This window comes from Calidris pugnax, unplaced genomic scaffold (assembly GCF_001431845.1).
Source record: "Calidris pugnax isolate Ruff unplaced genomic scaffold, ASM143184v1 scaffold49, whole genome shotgun sequence".
Classification (NCBI taxonomy): Eukaryota; Metazoa; Chordata; class Aves; order Charadriiformes; family Scolopacidae; genus Calidris; species Calidris pugnax.
In genome coordinates, this window is record NW_015090798.1 from 4373373 (window position 1) to 4389481 (window position 16109).

At 43.9% G+C, this 16109-nt stretch overlaps 1 protein-coding gene across 2 annotated transcripts in view; it reads right to left on the bottom strand.

Moving 5' to 3' along the window:
• Positions 1 to 16068, bottom strand: part of DHX15 (DEAH (Asp-Glu-Ala-His) box helicase 15) — a 60597-nt gene extending 44529 nt beyond the window's left edge. Inside the window, exons 1-3 of one of the 2 annotated variants that reach the window (XM_014937060.1) lie at positions 15813 to 16068; positions 13712 to 13806; positions 5837 to 5931 (exon numbers count right to left, since the gene is read on the bottom strand). The gene's annotated coding sequence lies outside the window, so the exon portion shown is untranslated. The remainder of the gene's footprint in view (positions 1 to 5836; positions 5932 to 13711; positions 13807 to 15812) is intronic. The other variant, XM_014937059.1, reaches the window with a different exon arrangement.
• Between the last annotated feature and the right edge of the window lie 41 nt (positions 16069 to 16109).

Consider the following 16109-nt stretch of genomic DNA (forward strand, 5'->3'; position numbering starts at 1 on the left):
CCCGCCATGATGGCGGCGGGCCGGCCCCTGAGGGGAGAAGAAGGGGGAGAGGGAAAAGCCCCCTTCCACACGCCCTGCTCTTCGCCCCGGGATGCGTGCGGGGGAATAGGGGCCCTCACTGAGGGAGTGTAAAGTAGAATCTCTTGGCAAAGCTCTGTTCTAGGCCTGTCACAGGCTCCCCTGGGTATGGTGGCTGTGCGTGTGGAAAAAGGCAGCCTGTCGCAGCGGCAGAAATGCTAGGAAAACGGGGACATTAAAGCTGTATTCCCTGCAGGAGGGTCGGAACTAAATGATCTTTAAGGTCGCTTCCAACCCAAACCAATTCCATGATTCTGTATGCAGCTACAGCCTTTAACTACCCAAGTAGCAACAAGAAGTACTTGGGGCAGTGCATTTCACGAGGAAAAAATACAACTTTCCAAGACCCAGAAGCACAGTTTACTATTTTTTGCTGCTTTCTCTAGCGGCTTGCCTACTGTGTCTGAGGTGACCAGCGCCAGGGCAGCCCGTGTTCATCACCAACACCAGCAGACCCATTTAATTCTGCTACATCAAAGTCTTCTAAGTGTGAGCGCTGCTGCAATGGCATTCGGTGACCCAAGTCCTGAAGTAAAACAAAATAACATGAGTTCAGGTGCCATTTCCTCACTGCAGTTAGGTTTTGCTTGGACAGTTACAGCTGTAATGTGGTGTTCTTTACGCTTCTAACTAGCATGGCTGCCAGCAGAAGTCTGCAGGCTTCAGCCTGGTCCAGAAGAGTTGGTCCTCAGAGTTGTTTCTTGTGTTCCTCGTCTCCTGTCTGCCCCAGCACGGGGTTAACCAGCCACACAAACAGAACTTGTCCTCTAACTGAAGGCACAGATGAGCCTCAGCAGGAAAAGATGAAGTCAGGCAGCGAGATGCCTCTAATTGACCATGTCTCCAGGTCAGAAACACACTTGGTGCTGGGCTGACCAGCCTCTGGTCTCACACAACTTTCCTTCGGCCTTTTCTGCTCCCTCCCAGCACAAAGTCTCTGCAGCTGCTTCGCCTTCCAGTGCGGTCACTTGATACTTCGGCACAGCTCCTAAAAGCCAGTCCCTAAGAGCTTCTGGAAAGGCAAGAAGCACCGTTCTTCTTCTGACAGCTATTTGGAGAACATCAACCATAGGACATTCTGTTCTCTATCGCTCCCCTCTCCGTTCCCAGCCTATTTTATGCTCCTACAGCACCACTGGAGTATTTAAACTCAGACCAAGTAGTTTTAAGATAGAAATTAAAAGCAGTACCATCCTATCCTTATCTCTCTTCATCTAGGTGCATTTGTTTGCAAGGCCCCATCACTCTTCACAGCCCTTCTGCCAGAGATTACCGCAACCTTTCCTCAGCCACTTCCTCAGCACTCCCTCCCTAAGCATTTTGGTCACAGAAATTGGGTTAATTCAGATGTTTTAAATAGTAATTTTTTGTTATCTCCATCCAACTGTGAGAGCGAGGGAGCAGTCACATAGACAGCTCAGCTAGCAAATATAAAAGTGGTCAGGAAAAATCATCTGGCAGTAGCAACCTGTTCCACAAGTACAGTCAGCTCAGCAAGGAGGGGTTTGTCCATAACTTCACGTTCCAAAGGTTTTCTGGAATTACATCAGTGTAACTACAAAAATACTTCATCTAGACAAGTCTTCAGAGCGTGTTCTTTAGCAGAAGAGCATTCCTGTCCCAAATTTTAGATAATAAAATGGCACCCACAGCGCAGTTGGAGTTCTGGACACCAGTATAAAAAAAATAACGTTTTTCTGCTTGTAGTCATCAACCGAAATAAATATTCATGGAAAACTGGATTTTGAGCTTTTCCTTTGAAATTGGGAGTAGTCCTTAAGTTATATTACAAAAAAATGCTGGAATATCTATGTCGGAAGTTACCAGAGGATGTTACAGGGTCTCTCTCTTTCTCAAATATCAAGGTTATTTTTTCTGGTGCTGGGGTAGGGTACACAAAGCTGCGTTCTCAGAATGCCACGAAGAGAAGGCTTTCTGCACACCTCTCCAGGTGGATTTTAAACAATGGATGGCTGCCTTAAACAAAAGCAAAGGATTATGGAGACAGGCTGTTTGGATGGCACACACTTGGCTTCTTGGAGAAGGGAGGGAAAAAAAAAAACCAAACCAAAAACCAAACAAACCACAAAACAGGGGCCAAAACAGGAGCAAAAAACCCAAACAGGTCTCCCTGGAAAATGGGAAAGCAGGGAAGGAAGATAAAAGCATTACTCAGGATGAGCTCCATGGTTCTCAGAAGGCAGGATCTGCAGCTATACATTGCAGAGCTTGATTGCTTCTCCCCATGCACAGCAGCATAAAGCTACTTAAGGTCTCGCTCCAGGTTACCACCAGGGAAGTTTCTGCTTTAGGAGGAAGGAAAAAAGGAGCAGGAATCTCAGCAGCCATGAGAGCTTGAGCTGTGCCTCAGCAGCAAACACAAACAAAGAAAAAAAGAAGGGAAGAAGACTGTGTATTAGTTGGGACCAGCTGCTGCCCGAGTGCTGTGCCCCAGACTGATCTCCCACCTACTAGTTCACCCTTTTACCAATCCTATGCAAACTCCTGAACTCATCCTACACCCAACCATGCTTTGAGCTAAAACAGCCCCATAATAAACCATCTGGTCCCGTCCCAGAGAGTTTATAATGCAAGGCCTTCATCCGGCAAGCGCACACATGCCTTATTTTACTAATGCAAATAATCCTTTTAACTTCAAAGGGATTACTAAGAGTAGCAAAACTAAGCGTGTAGGTAAGTGTTTGCAGGATCACAGCCTAAATATGAGATGAGACAAGGGGGAAAAAAGATTGGTAAGCACAAATTGACACAATGACAAAGTGATAAGCATTACGTCAAAAGCCTAAAGGATGAAAGGAATGTGTGAAATAGGGCATATTTAAGCATATTTTCTGCCTTTGCAAAGTCATTTGTTAAATAAGAGGTTTTTATATTCCCCCCTCCCCAAGTCTTTTATATATATCTGTAAAAATTAAAATCTTAGATTACTGAAAAGGGAGAAATGTATAGGAGTTGCCATTTGACTATCTGTTCTTATACTCTCCATTTCTTACCCTAGTTTTAAAAAGTATACTCATTGGTACCAAAATCCTCTTAGCCGGTGAATATTTCTTTGCTTTTGGTATGGGCATAATACTTACTACGCTATTTGGGTTGAAAGGAGCATTAACATTTAAAAATTAAACAACGGCTGAGGAGAATAACATTATCTCTAAAATATTAAGGGGTGGAGTTTTTTTTTCTGATTGTGCATTGCCTTCTCCTCCAAAAAATAAACATGGGTCTCAGACAAGCTGTAATTCAGAGACCTACCCTGGATCAGGTGAGGTTTCTGACAGAGAAGTCTGGTGTCACAGTCGAGGATATTCTTGCCTGTAGGTCGGTGCTTCACCCCTTTGCTAGAGATTTGCCAAGTCAATAAAGGGCAGAAAAATGAGATTTAGCATCTTAGTTGAAAAACACCTTCTTCACTGGCTTAAGCTAGAACAGGGGATGGTGAAGTGAAACCACAGACCGCTGCTGCAGTGGAAGCTGTAATAACAAGTGCAGTTGTAAGCCAGGCAGCTCAGAGAGGTTAAATCTGCTAAAGTTTGTGTGTTAGAGCCCTAAAACCTCTGGAGTATATATTCCTTTTATGGCTGGCTGGTTTGTGGTAGACCCTAAGCTATAGTCTATATGCTCCCAAAGCTATGGCCACACTTGTGCTGCCAATATGTATTTTTTTTTTTCTTAAAGTTTGCTTTTTAAAAACAAGCCTAAACCCTATTTTTTATAAATCTACAAAACATGGTATTAAATAATTTCCTGCAAATTAATTTTAAAATACCTAAACTGGAAGTATTTCTGATAATTAGTATTGCAACCAATGTTTTAAAATAATATATATATGTACACATATATAAATGGGCAATACCCTTCAAATTTATGCAGGAGCCTTAAATGCAAATCACAGACAAGCTCTTAGTCTGTTCTCCCCCACCAAGCCCCTGCGGATAAATGGATCTTACCCTCGTGTTCTGTTGTATCGTCAGAGAAAGAGTGTTTGAGACAAGAACCCACAATCAGCGTGTTTAAAAATGTCAGACTTCCACATTTTTCAAATTTAAAAATGTGAAGATGAATACATGAACCAATCTCAATTTCTGCAGTGAAGAAAAGAGGCAGCTTCTCTGTAATTACAGAAACTAAACTTTGCAACACTTCAAATATATATGTATATATATATAAAAATCAGCACTTGGAATTGGTCTGGGAAGTACACTGTAGGAAGACAGCATGGAAAGTGCAGTATTATCATGACAGCAAACTTTGTCCTCCATACAGGCACTATCTGAATTTTGTGAATGGTTATTAAGCGTTACCCCGTATAGAACACACCATCGTAAGGTCTGAGTGGTTTTTGGTAAAGTTTCAAAAAAGAAGCAAAAAGAGAGAAAGAGATAGAAGGAGAGAGCGATTGCAGTTGTTGTACCTACTAGAATATTAAGCAGAGTGAGAGATCACTTTTTAAAATGTAAATACAAAATACCACCCCTGAGTAAATTAGGTTATGTGTCTGTTTTACAGTTATTATACGTTGAATTTACACATTGTCCTTCTAGAACTTCTAGATCTTTGTGGTTAAAGTGGCGTTGTTTTAATACCTTCCATGATGAGAAATGCCTGAATGTGCTGGCTAATACATAGTATGGGAAGGCAGTTTATCTTTTAAGCTCCTTACAATCTGACTGCTTTCTAGGCCAAGTCTGAAATCTTGGGAGAAGCTCCCTAAATGTAAGGTGTTATTTCATAGGGAACTGTTTAAAATTAGAGAACACCACAATTTCAAGCTGTTTTTTTGATCTTGTGCTGGAGTACTGGAAGAAGGGCAAATACAAGTTTTTCAGTTGGCACTTCTTTTGCAAAGGTCTGATTCTTTCTTGCATTTTCTTTCCAAGTTTTTCACAGAAGGAAAAAAACTTACTACATTAGTATATATTTTTCACTGCTTTTGTATTGAGTCCAATCATCTCTTATTCGCGATTGCATTAGCTCCTCAAGACTCTTTATAAAAAGTCCTCTCTTTGATACAAGCTGTAAAACATTCACAGTCATGCCTAAGCTGAGGCACGCCGGATCATCTTCAAGTGGTACATCTTCGCCTCTGAGTATCTACTTAAGTATTAGGAAATTTATTTGCTTAGTTTCTGCTATCTATGTAGAGCATACACAGCTTCAACAGGCTAAGATTATAAAAAAAGCTAGTAAGCGGTGAAATAGGTAATCGAATAACCTCTTCTTCACAGGCTACTAACATCTAGAGTGGTAAATGCTAATCCTTATCTTCATAATAAGTTCCAGGCTACATGACAAAATAATAGCAGTATAAAATTATACAGACTAAAAAAATCCATCATATCCTAGAAATAGTTTGTAGCAAACCATAAACATTCACAGTCATGCCTAAGCTGAGGCACGCCGGATCATCTTCAAGTGGTACATCTTCGCCTCTGAGTATCTACTTAAGTATTAGGAAATTTATTTGCTTAGTTTCTGCTATCTATGTAGAGCATACACAGCTTCAACAGGCTAAGATTATAAAAAAAGCTAGTAAGCGGTGAAATAGGTAATCGAATAACCTCTTCTTCACAGGCTACTAACATCTAGAGTGGTAAATGCTAATCCTTATCTTCATAATAAGTTCCAGGCTACATGACAAAATAATAGCAGTATAAAATTATACAGACTAAAAAAAAAAAAAAAATCCATCGTATCCTAGAAATAGTTTGTAGCAAACCATAAGCGTTAACAATCATACCTTGCTTAGTTAAGCCCAGCTTATCAACAAATGGTTCTCCTTATTCTTTCCAGAGATGATCAAGCCTTTTTCTCCCAATTGTGTTAAAAGACCACCTGTGGAAAAATCCACAGCAGCCAATGAAAACACTGAAAACTGATTTAAACTTCCACAGCTGTGTAACCTCCCTCTTGACAACTCATTACCCTAATGCCCTAGCCTAGTAGAAGTGAGGTTATTTGTTACTGTCTGTCATTCTACACCCAGGTGGGAGTAACAGCCTGAGTGAAACCAGTGTAAGAGGCCTCAAGGAGCTGAAGGAAAGCGTTGACTAAGTTTTAGAGGGTTTTTTAAGGGGGTGAGGATTAACATGCTATTATATTACACCACATACCCTGTAATGATATCCTTCTCTTTAATGAGCAGGAAAGTTCCCAAAGGGGAAGGAGAGGGTGCTCCTGCTAGAGCTGCTCCTTCTTTATAAACAAAAGAGCTGATAGAATACTCTGGTGAGTGACCTTCTTCCTAGAGATAGAGCAACTTGTCTCAACTGAAAACAAAAGGAACACTATACTTACAGTATTTTTTAAAATTGTAACAGCCATATCTAGGTTAATATAAAGAAGTGTCTCGTGTGCCCTGAGGCTCGTTTTTGTCTTCAGAGTAGTGGTGACCTTGTCTTCTACACAATTCTGCCTTTGCAAGGGTGAGACATACGTATGGCCTCTTTCTTCTCTTATAGCTGGGCCTGCGCTAGGCACATAGGAGACCTGATCTATACATGTGCAGGTTGGATTTATCATGGAAGTGCTGCTTTCTGCCCAGATTTGGAAAATCATGGAATCATAGAATGGTTTGGGTTGGAAGGGACCTTAAATATCATCCAGTTCCAACCCCCCTGCCATGGGCAGGGATACCTCCCACCAGACCAGGTTGCTCCAAGCCCCCTCCAGCCTGGCCTTGAACCCCTCCAGGGATGGGGCAGCCACAGCTTCTCTGGGCAACCTCTTCCAGTGTCTCACCACCCTCACAGCAAAGAATTTCTTCCTAAGATCTCATCTAAATCTCCCCTCTTTCAGTTTAAAATTGTTACGGTTCATCCTATGGCTCCACTCCCTGACAGAGTCCCTCCCCATCTCTCCTGGAGCCCTTTCAGGTGGGAAAGAGGATGGTGAGGAGCATGCTGCTGCCATAGTCTTGCTCAGGCTCTCTGGACCTGGACTGCAAAGCAAATAACTTGTTCTGAAGGCAGCAGCTTGCTTTCCAGCTTCGTTTTTCTTGGGCCCCATCTTGCACCACGTCAGTGAACATTGCCTTGTTGTAGGAGATGCCTCCAGGAAAGATAATGGCTGGGAGTCATCTCTGCTGGTTAGGTATTATGCAGCCTACATGGCCTAAATAAAGCAATGCTGGTTCTTTTTTGTCTTCTATGAATGTGTAATACTACTACGTTGTGTATAGCATTGTGTATGGTATTTTCATCCACCATACGAATGTGTAGTACTACTGATACAGCAGCACTGTGCTGCCTGAAAAGATCCACGACACAACAGCCTGACACTGCTCACAGCCAATGAAGTTGAAGGTGTCTTTGGAGGATCAGGACCAAAGGATTGTGTATTTTCTTGTAAAAGCTATTTTTTAATGTGCATTTTTCCATACCAGATGACTGATCCTGCGTTGAAGTGACATCCTGATTGATTTGGCTACATTTACATGAATAATATTAGCTGTTCTTAGAAAAACACTTATTCGGCATTTTTTTGCAGAAATATTGAGATATTTGACATGAGCTCTATTTTTCCACAGGTTCTAGTCGAAATTAATTATTACATTGCAGCAATTTCATAGCGGAGAATCCTAGAGAATTTTCTTTCCTTTAAAAGAAGGCAGCACTGCTTAGCACCCTGCGTGGGAGAGTCGTGGGGTAAGGACTGAATCTTCAGCACAAATATTCTCTGAAAAGCTCTCATATTCTATGAAAAGCACACAGTATCCTACAGAGAAGCACGTTGGTCTGCAGGAACAGGAGAGTAGGAAGAAACATCTCAAGTTCCTCCAAGACGTAGGTGAAACACTTGTGGACCTCATCTTTTTAACGGTGTATTTATTTGGACACTTAAAAAAAAATCAATCTAAAATAACCCGAACAAGACCTGAGCAGCTCTGTTGCCTGTCTATTGATAGACGTTCATACAACAGAAAGCTCTAATATCCCTCCTACACATCCTTTAACTCTAAAGTTCTCCCGTAGGTGTAGTTTTTATAAGCTTTCTGCTCTGCTTTTCTCAAATCAGCCCCATTAACGAAGAGCTGATTTTTGAACTATTTTTAAGTTAACCTTTCTCGTCCGGACAGAAATGAGTTAGAGAGCACTTACATAAATTGCTTTCTTGAAAGATTAGGGTGGCAGGAAAGCATTAACAGTCCGGCCGAGGGACATTGCCAGCCAAGCTGAGGGCAATCATGTCTTGTAATCCCCGGGGTGGATCTGGGAGAGGTTTGTTGCTTTGTGCTTTAAAAACACCACTAAACAATAACCCGCGCAGGTTCCGCAGGTGGTCTGTGCTAGCTTTATTTGTAACCCCAGCATCTCCCATCTCTGTTCTGATTCAGAGGAAATGCCACCCCTGGCTAATGCCATGGTGATTAATACGATTGAATTAAAATGTTCTCTGTAGTTAATACTAAGAAATAGCTAAGAGACATGTTCCTAATCTGCTTTGTCATACCTTAACAACAAATCGCTTTTCTGGACTAAACTCCGCAATAGTTGAGATGGAGATTGGTGTCAGTGCTTTCAAAAACATCTGCTGGCTTGATCTGAAAATTGTGGGTTTTTTTTTTTCATAGGGTAAGTGTGGAAAATGCTGATTTATTTCAGCAGAAGTTTTTGAGGTATAGTTTGTCCTGTGCACTCTTGCATTCGCAAAATCCCCCAGCTCTGCTCATGCCTATCATCTGGATGTTCCCTGGAGGGATCCTACTTCTTTAGGTTTATCTCAGCCCAAACATTGTGTTCCCCTGGGGCGAAGGGAAAACTGTATAAAACATGAGAATGCCAAGGGAAAAAACAGTAGTGGTAAAGGGACAGAAAGAGCATCAGGGCTGACAGTTACAAGAGAAAGAGAAGCAGAAACAGAAGAAAGATGAAGAAAAATTCAACCTTCTGAATGGAGCCTCTTCTCAGACTTTCTAAAGGGATAAAGTTTTAAAGTGAAGGTGGGAGAGTCACGGGAAGTAAGATTGAAAGCCAAATCACTGCAGGAAAAGGAAAGGTATCACCTTCTTTTGCCTCAAAGCCCTCAGTCAAACATTTAACGTGCGAGCTTGCGTCTCTCCAGCGCATTGATAAGAAATTGCAAACCTCAGACCTGTTTCTTACCCATTATTACTCCCTTTGTCCTAATGTTCTAAAATACATATGGCTTGTGGCTGCAGAGCCCTGCCTGTCTTCAGCAGCCTTCCTCCCCCCTGCACGCCTGCACAGGCTTGCACGGGCTGTCCCACTCACCAGCGTTTACTTTCGGTTAGAAATGGTGAGAAACCAGCTCTGAGCCACACAGGAGAGAGAAGCAGAGCTGATATCTCACTGGAGGAAAAGGAAGAATATGGAGCAAATGAAGGGAGGAGGCTGCAGGTGAAACTGTGGTCAGGGAAAGCACAAAGTGGCGATACGTTCTCGGTGCAGTGTCACACATCTCCCCAGAGATGAGCCCAGGTGGTACGTAGAATGCAGCTGTGACTGTCATGGAGGCAGGTGAAAATAAGAAAGAATGAAGAAACGGGAAGAGAAAAAATCTAGAATCATGGAATGGTTGGAGTTGGATGGGACCTTAAAGATCATGGAGTTCCAACCATGATGGGGCAGCCACAGCTTCTCTGGGCAACCTGTTCCAGTGTCTCACCACCCTCACAGGAAAGAATTTCTTCCTCAGATCTCATCTAAATCTCCCCTCCTCCTATTTAAAACCATTACCCCTCATCCTATGGCTCCACTCCCTGATCAAGAGTCCCTCCTCATCTCTCCTGTAGCCCCTTTAGGGACTGGAAGGGGCTCTGAAGTCTCCCTGGAGCCTTCTCTTCTCCAAGCTGAACAATCCCAACTCTCTCCACCTATCCTCACAGCAGAGGTACTCCATCCCTCTGATCATCTTTGTGCCCCTCCTCTGGACCTGTTCCAACAGGTCCGTGTCCTTCCTGTGCTGAGGACTCCAGAGCTGGACACAGCACTCCAGGTGGGATCCCACCAGAGCAGAGGGGCAGAACCACCTCCCTTGCCCAACTGGCCACGCTGCTTTTGATGCAGCCCAGGATGTGGTTGGCTTTCTGGGCTGCCAGCACACATTACTGGCTCATGTTGAGCTTCTCATCCATGAGCACTCCCAAGTCCTTCTCCTCAGGGCTGCTCTCCAGCCATTCTCCGCCCAACCTGTATTTGTGCCTGTATAATCCTAGTGTTAAATAGCATGTAAATCTAATTACTCTACACTGAGTTGAGATCAGAACTGAGTGTTAACCTAAATTCTGACCCTGCTGTTCTTCGGGGAGTGCAGCTTTCTCAGTTTCGTCGTATTTTCTTTCAAGACACCCGTGATGCAATGCATCCCAGTCTGCACTGCTGCTATTCTTAGTGCCTCTTCCTTCCTGCCCCTTTCTCAGTGTGGTCTGTACCATCCGCAGTTACCATTACGGGGCTGCATTTTTTACTCTTATTTTTTATTTCTTCCCTCAGCTTTCATTGCGGTTCAAATAGATCTGCTGCTTTTGCCAGCAGCTCCATAAACCAGGTCTGTGCTGGAATATTAACAGGGGCTTCTAATTTTGAAGAGGAGATAAGTGAGGGTTTTTTTATCACTCATTAGTGTTCTTGTATCTTCAGCATTAAGACACCCTCCCAGTGTGGATTCTGTATTTCTGGGTAGGACTTCACTGACAGAAATATATACTATTATGTACATATTACTATTATGTAGCAAAAAATTGCCACGTGATTAAATTTAGCTCTTGAATCTACCATTATACCCCACCCTCCCAATTCCTCAAACCTCCAGCTCTTTCCTATCCCCATCAAAGAGCTCGTGAGGGTAAACAACAAAGCAAAACACTGGGGTTTTTGCTCAATATTTAGTGGAAATGTGCTTAAATGATGGTGCCTTGGTCTGAAAATTGACTTTGTCACCTTTTGTCTGGAGGAGTAGAGACAAGATATTCATGCTACCAGGTAAACTTCCTGCAGGGTTGATGTTTCCTGAAACCTGTAAGCAGCCCCAGTAGAGTCAAGAAGCAAAGCCAAGACTGGATCAGAAGTTGTGTCTTCCACAAGAGTTCTCTAAGAACCACAGGTCTTTATGGTTCAAAGTCCTCATACACGAAAACTACTGCAAGAACTTGGAGCCAACTATTAAATAGCGCCTGTTTCCTTAAGTCAGCTGTGAAGAGGGTGATTCACTCAGAAACCATCCATGAAGAGCACTGACCAGGGCATATCTGGAGTCCAACTCTGAAGGGGATGTGGAAAAACTGGAGATGGGCCATCCGAGGGCCACCAGGACAGTTGGGGCATCAAGGAGAAGTGGTTGGTCATTGGCCCTCACTGAGCAATGAAGGAGCTGGGCTTGTTCAGTCTGGCAAAGGAGAGCTAAACAGCAATCTATTAGCAGCCTGTAGGGAGTCACAAACGTGATGAAGCAAAACTCTTCTCCATAGTAACAAGAGGCAATGGGCACAAATTTCCTTCCAGTCCCTAAAGGGGATGGAGTAACAAGGGGCAACGGGCACAAATTTCCTTCCAGTCCCTAAAGGGCACCTATCCTCAGAGCAGAGGTACTCCATCCCTCTGATCATCTTTGTGCCCCTCCTCTGGACCTGTTCCAACAGGTCCGTGTCCTTCCTGTGCTGAGCACTCCAGAGCTGGACACAGTACTCCAGGTGGGATCCCACCAGAGCAGAGGGGCAGAACCACCTCCCTTGCCCAACTGGCCACGCTGCTTTTGATGCAGCCCAGGATGTGGTTGGCTTTCTGGGCTGCCAGCACACATTACTGGCTCATGTTGAGCTTCTCATCCATGAGCACTCCCAAGTCCTTCTCCTCAGGGCTGCTCTCCAGCCATTCTCCACCCAACCTGTATTTGTGCCTGTATAATCCTAGTGTTAAATAGCATGTAAATCTAATTACTCTACACTGAGTTGAGATCAGAACTGAGTGTTAACCTAAATTCTGACCCTGCTGTTCTTCGGGGAGTGCAGCTTTCTCAGTTTCGTCGTATTTTCTTTCAAGACACCCGTGATGCAATGCATCCCAGTCTGCACTGCTGCTATTCTTAGTGCCTCTTCCTTCCTGCCCCTTTCTCAGTGTGGTCTGTACCATCCGCAGTTACCATCACGGGGCTGCATTTTTTACTCTTATTTTTTATTTCTTCCCTCAGCTTTCATTGCGGTTCAAATAGATCTGCTGCTTTTGCCAGCAGCTCCATAAACCAGGTCTGTGCTGGAATATTAACAGGGGCTTCTAATTTTGAAGAGGAGATAAGTGAGGGTTTTTTTATCACTCATTACAGTGTTCTTGTACCTTCAACATTAAGACACCCTCCCAGTGTGGATTCTGTATGTCTGGGTAGGTCTTCACTGACAGAAATATATAGTATTATGTACATATTACTATTATGTAGCAAAAAATTGCCACGTGATTAAATTTAGCTCTTGAAACTACCATTATACCCCACCCTCCCAATTCCTCAAACCTCCAGCTCTTTCCTATCCCCATCAAAGAGCTCATGAGGGTAAACAACAAAGCAAAATACTGGTTATTTTGCTCAATATTTAGTTGAAATGTGCTTAAATGATGGTGCCTTGGTCTGCAAATTGACTTTGTCACCTTTTCTTTGTCTGGAGTAGGAGTAGAGACGAGATATTCATGCTATCAGGTAAACTTCCTGCAGGGTTGATGTTTCCTGAAACCTGTAAGCAGCCCCAGTAGAGTCAAGAAGCAAAGCCAAGACTGGATCAGAAGTTGTGTCTTCCACAAGAGTTCTCTAAGAACCACAGGTCTTTATGGTTCAAAGTCCTCATACACGAAAACTACTGCAAGAACTTGGAGCCAACTATTAAATAGCGCCTGTTTCCTTAAGTCAGCTGTGAAGAGGGTGATTCATTCAGACACCATCCCTGAGGAGCACTGGCCAGGGCATATCTGGAGTCCAACTCTGAAGGGGATGTGGAGAAACTGGAGATGGGCCATCTGAGGGCCACCAAGACAGTTGGGGCATCAAGGAGGAGTGGCTGGTCATTGGCCCTCACTGAGCAATGAAGGAGCTGGGCTTGTTCAGTCTGGCAAAGGAGAGCTAAACAGCAATCTATTAGCAGCCTGTAGGGAGTCACAAACGTGATGAAGCAAAACTCTTCTCCATAGTAACAAGAGGCAATGGGCACAAATTTCCTTCCAGTCCCTAAAGGGGGGTACAGGAGAGATGGGGAGGGACTGTTTGTCAGGGAGTGGAGCCACAGGACAAGGGGTGATGGTTTTAAGTAGGAAGAGGGGAGATTTAGATGAGATCTTAGGAAGAAATTCTTTCCTGTGAGGGTGGTGAGACACTGGACCAGGTTGCCCAGAGAAGCTGTGGCTGCCCCATCCCTGGAGGGGTTCAAGGCCAGGCTGGATGGGGCTTGGAGCAACCTGGTCTGGTGGGAGGTGTCCCTGCCCATGGCAGGGGGGTTGGAACTCAATGATCTTTAAGGTCCTCTCCAACCCAAACCATTCTGTGATTTTATGAGGGAGGTCTGGATTAACTAGGAGGACAGCGCAGCACTGGAGCAGATCCCTGTTTCCCCAGGGAGACAGTGAAATCTCCATCCTTGGGGCTTTTCAAGACTCACACGGATGAAGCCATGGCTGACCTGATCTAGCGCTGGCGAGAGTCCCAAGCGATGGGCGGTTAGACCAGATGATCTCCAAAGGTCCCTTCTGACCAATATTTTTCCGCCTCTGTGAACTGAAAGTAAAACAAGAAGTCAGGAGTGCTTCAAGAGCAGCTCAGTCATGGCAGGGTGAATTAAGTGACATCATCAAATTATTGCTGGGCTGATGTCGCTGACATTTGAGGTGAAGTCGTTATATTCAAATTGCATAATTCAGAATCTTCAGCGACGGCTTCAGTTAAGAGTCCTCGTAATGTAAGGTACATGGATTTTAAATCACATTACCCTTTAAACTATAGAGATGTAAATTGCTGTGGATTACTAGTGGATAACTTACATCCGAGATGTCCGGGCCAAATTTCATTTCTGTGTGAACTGCACTATTTCTCGGTTTTATCAAGTTGGCATTTTTTCCTAAAGCTAAATTCATTTTTAAATAAAAGCACCAAACAGACAAAAAAACATTATCTCCCTCTAAAAACAAGGCTTCCCAAAGAAATTCTCCAAAAGTGAGTGGAAAGGAAAAAGCAGCCAAGGGGAAAAAAAAAATAGGGGGGGGAGAAACACTGATTAATGAGATTTGTTTGTTCTGGGGTGTGATCAAACAGGCCAGCACCACAGTCAATGATAAAAGAAGGCAAAGTGCTGTGCAGACTGTTATATTCATCTGCTTAAAATTCACATGGTCTGAGTGCTAGAATAATTTGCTCCACACCATCTGGCAGACAGAAGAAGTAGGAATATGCAGTGGGGGGAGGGCACGAGGAAATGTTTCTGCATTTCTGTCAGCGTGTAGAAATACCCTGTTGGAGTTCGCACCTTAAATCCCATGGGTGCACGAGTAAATACAATCCGACAAATGCTGATTTTTAAAAAGATGTAGAAACAAACTTAGTACCTTAGTATAATCCCATTCTTTGGGCTTTATATTCGGAACCAGAATTTAGCAACAAGGCATGAAATGCAACGCAGTGATATATTAGCAACAAGGCATGAAATGCAACGCAGTGAGTCAGTGCAAGTGTTACCAACTGGAGAGTCTGAACTGTAGAACATCATCCATGGCCAAACACCAGAGGGTGACTGTTGTAGCTCTCAGCTAAACCTCTTACCCTCACTTACAAGGGCAGGCTTTAAAAACTTCTCCTGGCAACAGTGAAAACCTCCAGCGTTGGTCAAGAAGGGAGATGCCACAGAAGCAAATATTCCTAGGAGATTCAAGCTGCTGTGAGAGAGGGATATGTAGAATGAACGTGAATACCTCAAGGCAATGGACCTGTTGGAACGGGTCCAGCGGAGGGCCACAAAGATGCTCTGAGGGCTGGAGCACCTCTCCTAGGAAGACAGGCTGAGAGTTGGGGTTCTTCAGCCTGGAGAAGAGAAGGCTCCAGGGAGAACTTATAGCCCTTCCAGTCCCTCAAGGGGCTCCAGGAGAGATGGGGAGGGACTCTGGATCAGGGAGTGGAGCCATAGGATGAAGGGGGACAGTTTTAAACTGAAAAAGGGGAGATTTGAATTAGATATTAGGAAGAAATTCTTTCCTGTGAGGGTGGTGAGACACTGGAACAGGTTGCCCAGAGAAGCTGTGGCTGCCCCATCCCTGGAGGGGTTCAAGGCCAGGCTGGATGGGGCTTGGAGCAACCTGGTCTGGTGATGCTGTCACGTCACAGTGCCTGAGAAAGGGTTAACCCTTGTCCACATCTCAGTCCCAAGGGTGTTGCTCTGCCACACGTCTGGGATGACCAGAGTGTTTCCGCTTCTCCAGGCTGCTGCAAAGGATATTTAATTACAGTGATACTGCTGCCCCAGTGCTATTACAGCCTTACAAGGCAGTCCTAAAGGCTGAGAAAGCATTCTCCTCCTAAGCTTCTGTTGTTAAGTGACTGCTAATGTTTCCAAAAATGTGACCTTTAGAGCTGGAATTTATTGTGCTTGCATTCTGCCCAAAACTAATTTAATTAGGAAGCCCAAAGAAAACCTGTTTACCAAGTTTGGAGTAATCTAGGTGGCAAAGAATTATTTTTCAATTCCTAAAATAATTCTTCGAATGCAGGAGAAAATTGTACAAGAATAGAATTACCTCTTTTTTTGCCCACTTTAGGCATGGCGCGTGGCACAACCGGAGAATAATCTCATTGAAAGCAGCCTATTTTTGATTTCTCTGTGTTGTTTGTGGTCAGTTTTCTCTCTCAGAACAGTCTCTGATGGCAATTTCCCCATGTCAGTGGCTGTTACTCTCTCAGCTCAGCATCTGCATCTTTCCTCTTGCTAGAGCCATGACAACAGCAAGTGGTGGCAAAATAGCATTCCTACAGTGAGTAGCCTTCACTCCAGCTCAGGGTGTGGAAGAACCTGATGGTTCTTCCTAATGGAAGAA